The sequence below is a fragment of the Aegilops tauschii genome, chromosome 6 (genome assembly GCF_002575655.3).
Source record: "Aegilops tauschii subsp. strangulata cultivar AL8/78 chromosome 6, Aet v6.0, whole genome shotgun sequence".
Classification (NCBI taxonomy): Eukaryota; Viridiplantae; Streptophyta; class Magnoliopsida; order Poales; family Poaceae; genus Aegilops; species Aegilops tauschii.
In genome coordinates, this window is record NC_053040.3 from 186,836,282 (window position 1) to 186,850,248 (window position 13,967).

A 13,967-nucleotide genomic window follows, 5' to 3' on the forward strand; every position below is an offset into this window, starting at 1 on the left:
ATGTTCTCCTCGATGTTCTTGGATATCTATCCGATGTAATCTTCTTTTGCGGTGTGTTTGTTGAGATCCGATGAATTATGGATTTATGATCAGATTATCTATGAATATTATTTGAATCTTCTCTGAATTCTTATATGCATGATTTGATATCTTTGTATTTCTCTTTGATCTATCGGTTTGGTTTGGCCAACTAGATTGGTTTTTCTTGCAATGGTAGAGGTGCTTAGTTTTGGGTTCAGTCTTGCGGTGTCCTCACCTAGTGACAAACTAGGGGTAGCGAGGCACGTATTTGTATTGTTGCCATCAAGGGGAAAAAGATGGGGTTTTCATCATATTGCTTGAGTTTATCCCTCTACATCATGTCATCTTACTTAAGGCATTACTCTGTTCTTATGAACTTAATACTCTAGATGCATGCTGGATAGCGGTCAATATGTGGAGTAACAGTAGTAGATGCATAATCGTTTTGGTCTACTTGACATGGACGTGATGCCTATATTCATAATCATTGCCTTGGATATCGTCATAACTTTGCGCTTTTCTATCAATTGCTCGACAGTAATTTGTTCACCCACCGTATTATTTTCCTTCAAGAAGAAGCCTCTAGTGAAACCTATGGCTCCGGATCTATTTTCCATTATATATTTTCAGTTCTATAAACCAAAAATACCAAAAATACCTTGCTGCAATTTATTTACTTTTATTTTGTTTTAAGTTTTAATAATCTTTTATATCTAGCTCTATCAGAGCTCACCTTTGCAAGTGACCGTGAAGGGATTGACAACCCCTTTATCGCGTTGGGTACAAGTGTTTGATTGTTTGTGCATGTGCATAGATTGGAGACTTGCGTGTATCTCCTACTGGATTGATACCTTGGTTCTGAACTGAGGGAAGTACTTATCTCTACTTTGTTGCATCACCCTTTCCTCTTCAAGGGAAAACCAACGCAAGCTCAAGAAGTAGCAGGAATAATTTCTGGTGCCGTTGCCGGGGAGATCTACATCAAGCCTACCAAGTACCCACCATAAACTCTCATCTCTTGCATTACATTATTTGCCATTTGCCTCTCGTTTTCCTCTCCCCCACTTCTAAAACATTTTCCAAAAAACACAAAAATATTTGCCTTTCTTTTGTTTGCCTTTATGTCTTACTTGGCTTGTTTGCTTGTTTTCTTGGTATAATTGTGTGTTTATTGAAAATCAGGAAGCAAAAGGTTTATGGATTCTCATCCACTTGCTAATCTTTTTAAAAGATACAATTATGATGAACCAATTGCTAGTGAGTTGAGTGCACTAGATTATCTTTATGAAGTTTTGCTTGAAATTCGTGAATCTTAAATTTGTGATGAAGTGTTGAAAGAAGTGATTCATGGTAGCTCCTTGAATGAAAAGTATGATTGCAATGATGTTATTATAAATTCTATTAATGTCAATTGTGCTAATAATATGCAAAACCCTAAGCTTGGGGATGCTAATTTTGCCATGTCCACTACTTATTGCAATGATCATGATTGGGGTGATAATGCTTCTTATGATCTTGAAAATTTATTTAAGCCTCATGATGAATATGCTTGCTATAATATTGAAAGTGGGTTTGGAAGAGTGTCTTATGAAATTTTTGATTAAACTGGGTTTGGAGAGGTCATGACTTTATTTGATGATAATCCCACTATTTTGGAAGAGTGTCAACTTTGCATGCATGTGGATCATGTTGAGAGTATTTTATGTGATGGTTATATTGTTTAATTTGATTACGATCCTACTCGTAATTATTATGAGAGAGGGAAATATGGTTGTAGAAATTTTCATGTTACTAAATTACCTATCGTTACGTTGAGATTACTATTGTTTCTTTCTTCTTCCTTGCATATGCTAGTTTTTGCTTGCCTTGATAATTTGTTTTCCTATAAGATTCCTATGCATAGGAAGTATGTTAGACTTAGATGTGCTTTCCACATGCTATATGATGCTCTCTTTGTGCGTCAATTCTTGTCTTTCATGTGAGCATCATTAAAATTATCAACGCCTAGCTAAAAGGCTTTAAAGAAAAGCGCTTGTTGGGAGACAACCCAATATTTTTTAATTTTTTTATGAAAATACACATTATTATCTCTGTAATAATTATGTTTTGGTGTTTTAGTTAGTGTTTGAGCCAAGCAAGACCTTTGGCATTATCTTTGGTGATAGTTGATTTGATCTATTGAAAAACAGAAACTTTTGCGCTCATTGCCAGAATTTCTAAAAATCACAGAAGCGTGGAAAATCTATGATTTTTTAGAAAATATTTATATACAAATTGGCTCTGTTGTCCTAAGTTTTCAGAATTTTTGGAGTTACGGAAGTATACGAAGTTTTCAGATTGCTACAGACTGTTCCATTTCTGACAGATTATGTTTCCTATGTGTTGTTTGATTATTTTGATGAATCTATGGGTAGTGTCGGAGGGTATGAAACATGTAGAAGTTGGAATACGGTAGATATTACACCAATATAAATAAAGAATGAGTTCACAACAGTACCAAAAAGTGGTGATCTATTTTCTTATACTAACGGATCTCATGAGTTTTCTTGTTGAGGTTTGTGTTGTGAAGTTTTTAAGTTTTGGGTAAAGATTTGATGGACAACGAAATAAGGAGTGGCAAGAGCCTAAGCTTGGGGATGCCCAAGGCACCCCAAGGTAATATTCAAGGACAACCAAACATCTAATCTTGGGGATGCCCCGGATGGCATCCCCTCTTTCGTCTTCGTCTATCGGTAAATTTACTTGAGGCTATATTTTTATTCACCACATGATATGTGTTTTGCTTGGAGCGTCTTATATGAAATGAGTCTTTGCTTTTTAGTTTGCCACAATCATCCTTTCTGTACACACCTTTTGAGAGATTCACGCATGAATCGCTAATTTATTAGAATACTCTATGTGCTTCACATATATTTTTTGAGCTAGGCAATTGCTCTAGTGCTTCACTTATATCTTTTTAGAGCACGGCGGTGGCTTTATTTTATAGAAATTGTTGAACTCTCATGCTTCAATTATATTATTTTGAGAGTCTATCTAAATAGCATGCTAATTTGCTTGGGTTATGAATTTAGTCCGATTATGATGGGCATCCAAGAGGGATATAATAAAAACTTCCATATAAAGAGTGTTGAATACTATGTGAAGCTTGATTCCTTATGATTGTTTTGAGATATAAAGATGGTGATATTAGAGTCAGGCTAGTAAGTAATTGTGGATTAGTAGAAATACTTGTGTTAAAGTTTGTGATTCCTGTAGCATGCACGTATGTTGAACCGTTGTGTGATGAAGTTGGAGAATGATTTATTTATTGATTGTCTTCCTTATGAGTGGCGATCAGGGACGAGCGATGGTCTTTTCCTACCAATCAATCCCCCTAGGAGCATGCTTGTACTACTTTGTTTGATGGCTAATAGATTTTAGCAATAAGTATGTGAGTTCTTTATGACTAATGTTGAGTCCATGGATTATACACACTCTCACCCTTCCACCATTGCTAGCCTCTCTAGTACCGTGCAACTTTCGCCAGTGCATTAAACCCACCATTTAGCCTTCCTCAAAACAACCACCATACCTACCTATTATGGCATTTACATAGCCATTCCGAGATGTATTTCCATGCAAGTCCCAGCGTTCCGTTTTATTATGACACGCACCATCATTGTCATATTGCTTTGCATGATCTTAAGATAGCTAACATGATGTTTTCATGGCTTGTCTGTTTTTTGATGTCATTTGCTACGCTAGATCATTGCACATCCCGGTACACCGCCAGAGGCATTCATATAGAGTCATATTTTTTTCTAAGTATCGAGTTGTAATTCTTGAGTTGTAAGTAAATAAAAGTGTGATGATCATCATTATTAGAGCATTGTCCCATGTGGGTGAAGGATGATGGAAGCTATGATTCCCTCAAGAGTTGGGATGAGTCTCCAGACTTTATAAAAAATAAAAGAGGCCAAAGAAGCCCACAAAAAAATAAAAGAGGCCAAAGAAACCCACCAAAAAATGAGAGAAAAGAGAGAAGGGACAATGTTACTATCCTTTTTTCACACTTGTGCTTCAAAGTAGCACCGTGATCTTCATGATAGAGAGTCTCCTATGTTATCACTTTCATATACTAGAGGGAATTTTTCATTATATAACTTGGCTTTGTATATTCCAATGATGGTCTTCCTCAAATTGCCCTAGGTCTTCGTGAGCAAGCGAGTTGGATGCACACCCACTTAGTTTCTTTTTGAGCTTTCATACACTTATAACTCTAGTGCATCCATTGCATGGCAATCCCTACTCACTCACATTGATATCTATTGATGGGCATCTCCATAGCCCGTTAATACGCCTAGTTGATGTGAGACTATCTCCTTCTTTTTGTCTCCTCCACAACCACCATATTCTATCGCACCTATAGTGCTATATCCATGGCTCACGCTCATGTATTGCGTGAAAGTTGAAAAGGTTTGAGAACATAAAAAGTATGAAACAATTGCTTGGCTTGTCATCGGGGTTGTGCATGATAAAATAATTTGTGTGATGAAGATGGAGCATAGCCCGACTATATGATTTTGTAGGGATACCTTTCTTTGGCCATGTTATTTTGAGAAGACATGATTGCTTTATTAGTATGCTTGAAGTATTATTGTTCTTATGTCAATATTAAACTTTTGTTTTGAATCTTATGGATCTGAATATTCATGCCACAATAAATAAAATTACATGGATAAATATGTTAGGTAGCATTCCACATCAAAAATTCTGTTTTTATCATTTACCTACTCCAGGACGAGTATGAATTACGCTTGGGGATGCTTGCTACGTCTCCAACGTATCTATAATTTTTTATTGTTCACATGCTATTATATTATCTATTTTGGATGTTTTATATGCATATTTATGCTATTTTATATTGGTTTTGGGACTAACTTATAAACCGAGAGCCCAGTGCCAGTTTCTGTTTTTTCCTTGTTTTTGAGTTTTACAGGAAAAAGAATATCAAACGGAGTCCAAATGGAATAAAACTTTACGATGATTTTTCTTGGACCAGAAGACACACGTAGAACTTGGAGATGAAGTCAAAGGAGTCCCGAGGAGGCCACAAGCCACAGGGGCGAGGGCTTGTGGGCCCCTCGGAGCTCCTCCAACCCTAATTCTTGGCCTATAAATTCCCAAATATTCCCAAACCAACAGAAGCGTCCACCAAAATACTTTTCCGCCGCCGCAAGCCTCTGTTTTCGTGAGATCCCATCTTGGGGCCTTTTCTGGCATCCTGTTGGAGGGGGATTCGATCACGGAGGGCATCTACATCAACTCTATTGCCCTACCGATGAAGCGTGAGTAGTTTACCACAGACCTACGGGTCCATAGCTAGTAGCTAGATGGCTTCTTCTCTCTCTTTGATCTTCAATACAATGTTCTCCTCGATGTTCTTAGAGATCTATCCGATGCAATCTTCTTCTGCGGTGTGTTTGTCGAGATCCGATGAATTGTGGATTTATGATAAGATTATCTATGAATATTATTTGAATCTTCTCTGAATTCTTATATGCATGATTTGATATCTTTGTATTTCTCTTTGAATTATCGGTTTGGTTTGGCCAACTAGATTGGGTTTTTCTTGCAATGGTGAGTTGCTTAGTTTTGGGTTCAATCTTGCGGTGTCCTCACCCAGTGACAAAGTAGGGGTAGCGAGGCACGTATTTGTATTGTTGCCATCAAGGGTAAAAAGATGGGGTTTTCATCATATTGCTTGAGTTGATCCCTCTACATCATGTCATCTTACTTAAGGCGTTACTCCGTTCTTATGAACCTAATACTCTAGATGCATGCTGGATGTCGGTCGATGTGTGGAGTAATAGTAGTAGATGCAGAATCGTTTCAGTCTACTTGACACTGACGTGATGCCTATATTCATAATCATTTCCTTGGATACCGTCATAACCTTGCACTTTTCTATCAATTGCTCGACAGTAATTTGTTCACCCACCGTATTATTTTCCTTCAAGAGAGAGGCCTTTAGTGAAACCTATGGCCCCGGGTCTATTTTCCATCATATATTTTCATATCTATAAACTAAAAATACCTTGCTGCAATTTATTTACTTCTATTTTGTTTTACGTTTTAATAATCTTCTATATCTATCTCTATCAGATCTCACCTTTGCAAGTGACCGTGAAGGGATTGACAACCCCTTTATCGCGTTGGGTGCAAGTGTTTGATTGTTTGTGCAGGTGCATAGATTGGAGACTTGTGTGTATCTCCTACTAGATTGATACCTTGGTTCTTAACTAAGGGAAATAGTTATCTCTACTTTGCTGCATCACCCTTTCCTCTTCACGGGAAAAACCAACGCAAGCTCAAGAAGTAGCAGCCACCGTTCATATTTTTATACATGTCACTCTTGATCATTGCACATCCCGGTACACCTCGGGAGGCACTCATATAGAGTCATATCTTTGTTCTAGTATTGAGTTGTAAGTTAATAAAAGTGTGATTATCATCATTATTAGAGCATTCTCCCATGTGAGGAAAGGATGATGGAGGCTATGATTCCCTCACAAGTTGGGTTGAGGCTCCGGACTTAAAAAAGAAAAGAAGCCAAAGAGCCCAAAATAAAAAAGGCCAATGAGCCCAAACAAAAAAAATAAGAGAAAAAGAGAGAAGGGACAATGTTACTATCCTTTTTCCACACTTGTGCTTCAAAGTAGCACCATGTTCTTCATGATAGAGAGTCTCATATTTTATCACTTTCATATACTAGTGGGAATTTTTCATTATAGAACTTGGCTTGTATATTCCAATGATGGGCTTCCTCAAATTGCCATAGGTCTTCGTGAGCAAGCAAGTTGGATGCACACCCACTTAGTTTTCATTTTTGAGCTTTCATACACGTATAGCTCTAGTGCATTAGTTGCATGGCAATCCCTACTCACTTGCATTGATGATATCAATTGATGAGCATCTCCATAGCCCATTAATTTGCCTAGTTGATGTGAAACCTTCTCCTTGTTAGTCTTCTCCTCACAACCTCCACCATATACTATTCCACCTATAGTGGTACATCCATGGCTCATGCTCATGTATTGCGGGAAAGTTGAAAAAGCTTGAGAACATTAAAATATGAAAAAATTGCTTGGCTTGTCATCGAGGTTGTGCATGATGAAATATTTTGTGTGATGAAGATAGAGCATAGCTAGCCTATATGATTTTGTAGGGATAACTTTCTTTGGCCATGATATTTTGAGAAGACATGATTGCTTTATTAGTATGCTTGAAGTATTATTGCTTTTATGTCAAAGTTTTGTTTTGAATCTTATGGATCTAAACATTCATGCCACAACAAAGAAGATTACATTGATAAATATGTTAGGTAGCATTCACACTTCATAAATTATTTCTTTTATCATTTACCTACTCCAGGACGAGCAGGAATTAAGCTTGGGGATGCTGATACGTCTCCAACATATCTATAATTTATGAATTATGTATGCCATGTTTGCAACAATTTTATATGGTTTTGGTATGATTTCATTAGAACAAACCCGGACTGACACTGTTTTTCAGCAGAACTACCGTGGTGTCTTTTTTGTGCAGAAATAAAAGTTCACGGAATGGGCTAAAAAATTATGGTGATTTTTTATGGACCAAAAGAGACCAATTAAGCACAAGAGTTGGGCTAGGAAGTGGACAAGGAGGCCAAAAGCCCCCTAGCTGCGCCCTACCCACCAGGGCGCTAGCTCCGGGCTTGTGGGGCCCTCAAGCAACCCCCTGACTTGTTTCCAATGCCAAAAATTCTTATAAATATAGAAACCTCCGATAAGAACCCTAGATCGGAAGTTCCGCCGCCGTAAGCCTCTGTAGCCACGAAAAACCAATCGGGAGCCCATTTTGGCACCCTGTCGGATGGGGAAACCATCACCGGAGGCCATCTTCATCATCCCGGCGGTGTCCATGATGAGGAGGGAGCAGTTCACCCTCGGGGCTGAGGGTATGTACCAGTAGCTATGTGTTTGATCTCTCTTTCTCGTGTTCTCGATTTGGCACGATCTTGATGTTGCGAGCTTTGTTATTATAGTTGGATCATATGGTGTTTCTCCCCGTCTACCTTCTTGTGATGAATGGAGTGTTGCTCTTTGAGGTTTCGTTATGTTGGATTGATTACTGGATTTGATAACACTTGATGTATGTCTTACGATGGGATATCTGTGGTGACAATGGGATGTTCTATTGATTCACTTGATGTATGTTTGGGCACTCAACTCACAGATTCCCGTGGTGACATTGGGGTAATCTATGCATAGGGGTTGATGCAAATTTTCATCCTACGTTCTCCGGTAGAAACATTGGAGTGATTCTTTGTTGCATATTGGGGGATGGTTATATGATCCAATTATATTATCATTGTTGAGAGAATTTGCACTAGTGAAACTATGAACACCAGGCCTTGTTTCCAAGCATTGCAATACCGTTTTCGCTCACTTATGTTACCAGTTACCTTGCTGTTTTTATATTTTCAGATTACAAAAACCTATATCTACCATCCATATTACACATGTATCACCATCCACTAGTGCAGAGATGTGCTATACAAACGGTTTATACCCCCTTTCCGCGACAGAATTTTAAACCGTTGCCTAGTGAGTGTGTGCGATAGGGGGTCCTTCCCACATGACCCAGAAACCGTCGGGGATAGGCCATCCGACCACATAGCCGGGGGCAAAATGAGCTTGTGTGCGGTCGGGCGAGGCATCGAAGCCCAATCGTTTCCATTCGTATGTACATCCCACATAGTGAATCCCAGAAAAACGTTTCCGTTCATGTGTATATCACACACAGTTTTTTGTGTGGAAACGTTTTTGCAAGGTGGCCTAACGCAAACAATTCTTTGCCGGAAGCCGTGTGTGATTGTTAGTTGATCCAACACGCCTACTTTATAGAAACCTTGTGGGTTGTTTGAGTTCATCGCCCACGGTGTTGTCTGAGTAACCGTCTACAATAGAAAACCCCAATAAGTAGGGTAATTATCCTATTATTGATAATTCGTGTAGTAATCAAATTGGCATTTCTTATAAAACACACTAGATATTTCATATCCGTATAACGGCAACCATGATTTCATAATCGAATTACATAAGATAGCTTCAACACCCAGTTACACCAAAGAGGGACATAGCTAGCTAAGCCATTACACAACAGCACCAAGTTTCACATGCAACATCGAAAACCTTTGGAAAAGTAGCATCATACATGGTAAATAGACAGATAAATCTCATCTGGAAAACTGCGGAAGTGGAAGGCGAATATTGAGCCTTCAATGATGTTGAATGTCCTTGCAACTTTAGGTCGTGGCTATGGATAATTGCCCACCCAACCTTCATCCTCTTTAGGAAGACTTCAATATTGTACCGTGGGTGTTGAATGAATACTTCCTCGCCTCTTGACCATGCAGGTGGTTTGAGAGGTAATCATCGGTGAACTACTTTGAAAAGTACTGAAAACAAGGATATGCATAAACCGATGTTATAAATTTTGAAATGGCGCAATGGGTAAAAACAAGGTAAAAGAGTTAGTACCATCCTATAGTTGACTGATGTATTCTTCATTGTGCAAACAAAGATCTTGCTATTATTCGTCGCAAGTTTCTTCATCCTAACGATCTTTCTGAGTATCTTGAATTGACTAATATTCATGGACATCACATTTCCCCATATGTAAAATGGGTCGAACAATGAGTCTAAGCCTCTGACAGCAGGACATACATGTGTAAGACCAAATTGTAAGAAACCTAAATATTAGAATGATTCCTCCAACTGCACAATAATGTGTTATTAGCGAAAGGACCATGCATGAGCAAACGTCGATGGTAAACTGTGGCACCCCGGCTCAGAGCAACTGATTTACCTTGCATTGCCAGCCTAGAGATCTCGTCTTTTGGCAACACACAACAACTTGGTATAGAAAACAACCACTTTATTGATGCTAGCGGAAACATAGGTTCGATATTACATCATGTAGCAAAGCCAAGCGGCACACACGGTGTGGCTGAACAATATGTACATTATTTAATGAACATGAAAGGGGCCTCGATCACAACAACTACGCGGCAGCGGAACGACGACGAAGCAGAACTCCATAGCACAGGGACACCGATGTGGACACGGTCTAGAAATGGGAAGCACTTCGATCCGGTAAGACTTTCCTGAAAGCTGGCATGACACGCCAGGTCAGTACACTTGCAAGCTCACAACAAATAGAAGCATAATGGCAAACAATAATATGACATTTAAGCAGGGTAAATGCAATGACTCAACATACTACTCATGAAGTGAACATGCTTGTGCACCGAGTCCCTCGGACTCTCTTACCAAACGGGTTACCTCGTAACCAACATCATCAATACAGTGATCACTCCCGGATCACAACGGAAACCAACTCTTTGGTTCCAACAACAACCATCTTCATGGTTTCAACAATCTCATCACATAACCAGTGCCAATCATATAACTTTAGTGTGCAAGATTAAATTAGTTATGTTGATCCATATGTGTGAAATATTACGAACTGGGTCCATAACCGAGGACGCGACTATTGATAGATTTGACACACACTCTGCAGAGGTTAGCACACTGTACCCACACCATGAAATCCATGGCCTCGAATTCCCATTCGGGTGGACCAATGGTATTCCGACAGAACCAAGCCATTGCCATGACACTCTCCCGGCTACTCCGATCAACTCCCCTTTGGGCTAAGCCATGGATGGCCCCGATGTCAACCCGTGACATCCAACGCCACCATCGTGGCCAAACATAAACGATCCCAAACGGGGACCGGTACCAAAACAACAACAACGGGCACACAAGGTTATGTCTGCTTACCGGGCCAGGGTACCGCACACTCATAACCTTCCCTCGTTGGAGGCACCGACCAGAGGCATGACAACGGACCGAATAAAGGCCTTCCCATAAAGGCAAATGTGGTTGCACTGGGAAGCTCGATTCGGTGGCACCATGACTCGATCAACATTATGTTCAAGTTGAATTATCTTTCGGTTTAACTTGAAATAAAATAACTCGCGCCATAGTATGCCATGAACATGAAAATATTCGTCATGCAACTATATTCACATAACACTAAAATGAAGCGGATCAACATCATAGAATCATTCTGCATGCACTATTAATCACTTTAGAGACATTGGTTTTAACTCACTGGTTTTAAGCCAATCATTTTTAGTTATGAAAATAGCATGGTGAAAATAATAAAGCATTTATGAAAATAATACCGATCATACTCAAAGCATAGTCATGCTACCAAAATAACGCTACTGCATCACACTAGTCCATGCACTCAAGCACTACAACAACTAAGCAATTCAAGCATAACAAGTGAACTAGCATAAGCAATATTTATTAAATGATTAAATGCATGAAGTAAACCATATTCAAGTGAAATCATAGTTATTTAAATGACACCATGCAAATATTTGTGTGGCTTGCCTTAGCACACAGGAGGGTCACAGTCCTCCTGGTTCTCCTCTAGGCAAGCTTCTCCTTCTGAAAATATTTAAAACAGCAAAAAGAAAATATCAAGCACCAGTCTGAAATTCACCAAAAATTCTAGACAGCAAGGAAAAATCTCAAATTTGGCATGCTACTAGAATATTTCAATACAAACACAATGCAAAAATAATCAATTCATTTGGACTTATAGATTAGGAATTATGGCTGGTCAAAGTTTCTGGTCAAAATGAACTAAATTTAAATAAGAAAAACCCGCGGGGCGCCTCCACTTATATCGCTTTGGGGCGGCTGACACCAGGCCCCGCCCGTCAGGTTTAGAGAGAGGGGGAGAAACAGAGGAAGGGGCGGCCAGTCGCTGGCGTTTCTCCGGCGAGGACAGGTCGGCTGCCGATCTGAGAGGGAGGGGTGGATGCGCAAGACTACGACGAGTCTACAAATACCCAAAACGCGGCGAGAGGTGGTCAGAGATGCTCGGAAACAGCGTCTCTAGAAGCAGCTGCGGACGGGGTTCGCCGGAGATGAAGAAGTCAGCAAGGTTATGCAACTCCAGGGGCTTCAGTGGGGTTGGCTAGATCCAATGGACCACCAGGGACACGCCGGAGTAGTCGGACGAGATCGAGAGGCTCTGGAGGGGTGGGGACGGCAGGAGGGGATCGTCCGCGAGCTCGAGTAAGGAACGGCACATAGAGGCCTGCCCGGCCGGGCTGCGGCTTCCTACGAGGTCGTGGGGGTTAGGACACTGCGGTGCGATGCTGGAAACGGCGAGGGAGGGCCTCTATTTGTAAGAGGAGGGGGGGCCTCGAGCTCCGCCGGAGTTCTCTGGAGACGGCGCACAGCGACGAGGAGCGTCAGTGAGAGAGGGAGAAGAGGTCGTGGTTCACACGGCCATTGTGGGAGGGCGGAGACGACCACAGGGCTCGGGTTGCGATGAGCAGAGGGGCACGGGCGCACTGTGTGCTTGGCCGCGTCATGCCCGTGCTCGTTGCGGCGAGCTCCGGCATCGGCGAGCGGCGGGAGGAGTTAATGGCGTTGAGACGAGGATGGTGGCGCGGTGCGGCATGCTGCGGCGAGCGGGGAAGCGAGCACGGACGCAATAGAGGCGTCGGCGGCATCCAGAGCACGCCGAACGCATGCCAGCGCGCTTGCCCACACGCGGTCACCACGTGAACTCTGGCATCACGCGACCTGGGTTGTGCGCACTATGTCTGGCGTGTAGTCCTCGCAAGGTTAGGTCGATCCAAGCACTTGAGTTGAGCACAGGTCGACTGAGTGAGAGTGTAGCATCCTGGCAAGTTTCTAGACAGAAACTTGTGAGCTTAAAAGAGAAAAATATAGAGGGATTTAGGAGCTAATTTTTTGTGGCTAAGGGTTTCTTAGGAGGGTAATGAAGTCCTAAGAGTTTCAGCTTCATTGGATCAATGAAAAATGCACTTCCTTCACAACATGCATTTTCTGGTCAGAGCAGAAAAGATTTTCTATAGCAAAAATATTCCACATAACCATGAAATATTTTTGCATGGGGAGGTGTGCCAAGGTCCAAAGAATATTCAGGAATTTTCTCAGATTTTCGTGGGCCAGAAAAATGAGGGTTGCTTTGGAGCAAACGTGACTGAAGTGTGATTTCAGAGAGAAAATGAATATTTTTCATTTAAGAAAAATATTCCTATGGCCATATCTAGATATATCAGAGAGGAAATGAGGTGTTTGAGAGGGAAGTGAGCCACTTGGGTGAAAATCAAAGAAATACCCAAGTGGTTTAGTCCAACTGAGTTGATTCAAAACTCCAAATTCAAATCAAAAGGCAATGAAGTCCAGAAAAAGAAAAAGTGCAAAAACTAGGGTGTCACAAACCTCCCCCACTTAGGATGAATCTCGTCCTCGAGATTCGGTTGCTCGGGAAAACAATTCAAGATAGGATGCTCTTAAAAAGTCCTCTCTTTCCCAAGTTGCTTCTTCCTCGATGTGATGCTCCCACTGCACCTTATAAAACTTAATTACCTTACTGCGAGTGACTCTTTCCGTTTCGTCCAATATTCGGAACGGTTTCTCCTCATAGGTTAAATCCTTAGCAAGCTCTATCTCTACCATATCAGTCCTTTTCTTGGGTGGTGAGATACACCTTCTCAACTGTGAGACATGGAACACATTGTGCACTTCTGATAATTCCAATGGGAGTTCCAACTGATAAGCAACTGTACCAACTCTAGACATAACTAGGAATGGACCAATATATCTGGGTGCAAGTTTTCCTCGGGTCTGAAACCTCTTGACTCCTCTCATGGGTGTGACTCGGAGGTAAACATACTCTCCGGGTTCAAAACTGACCTGACGATGCTTGGAATCATAGTAGCTCTTTTGTCGGGACTTGGCTAATTGCAGTCTATCTCGGATCTCCTTGACTTTCTTTTCAGCTTCCATCATTAAGTCAGA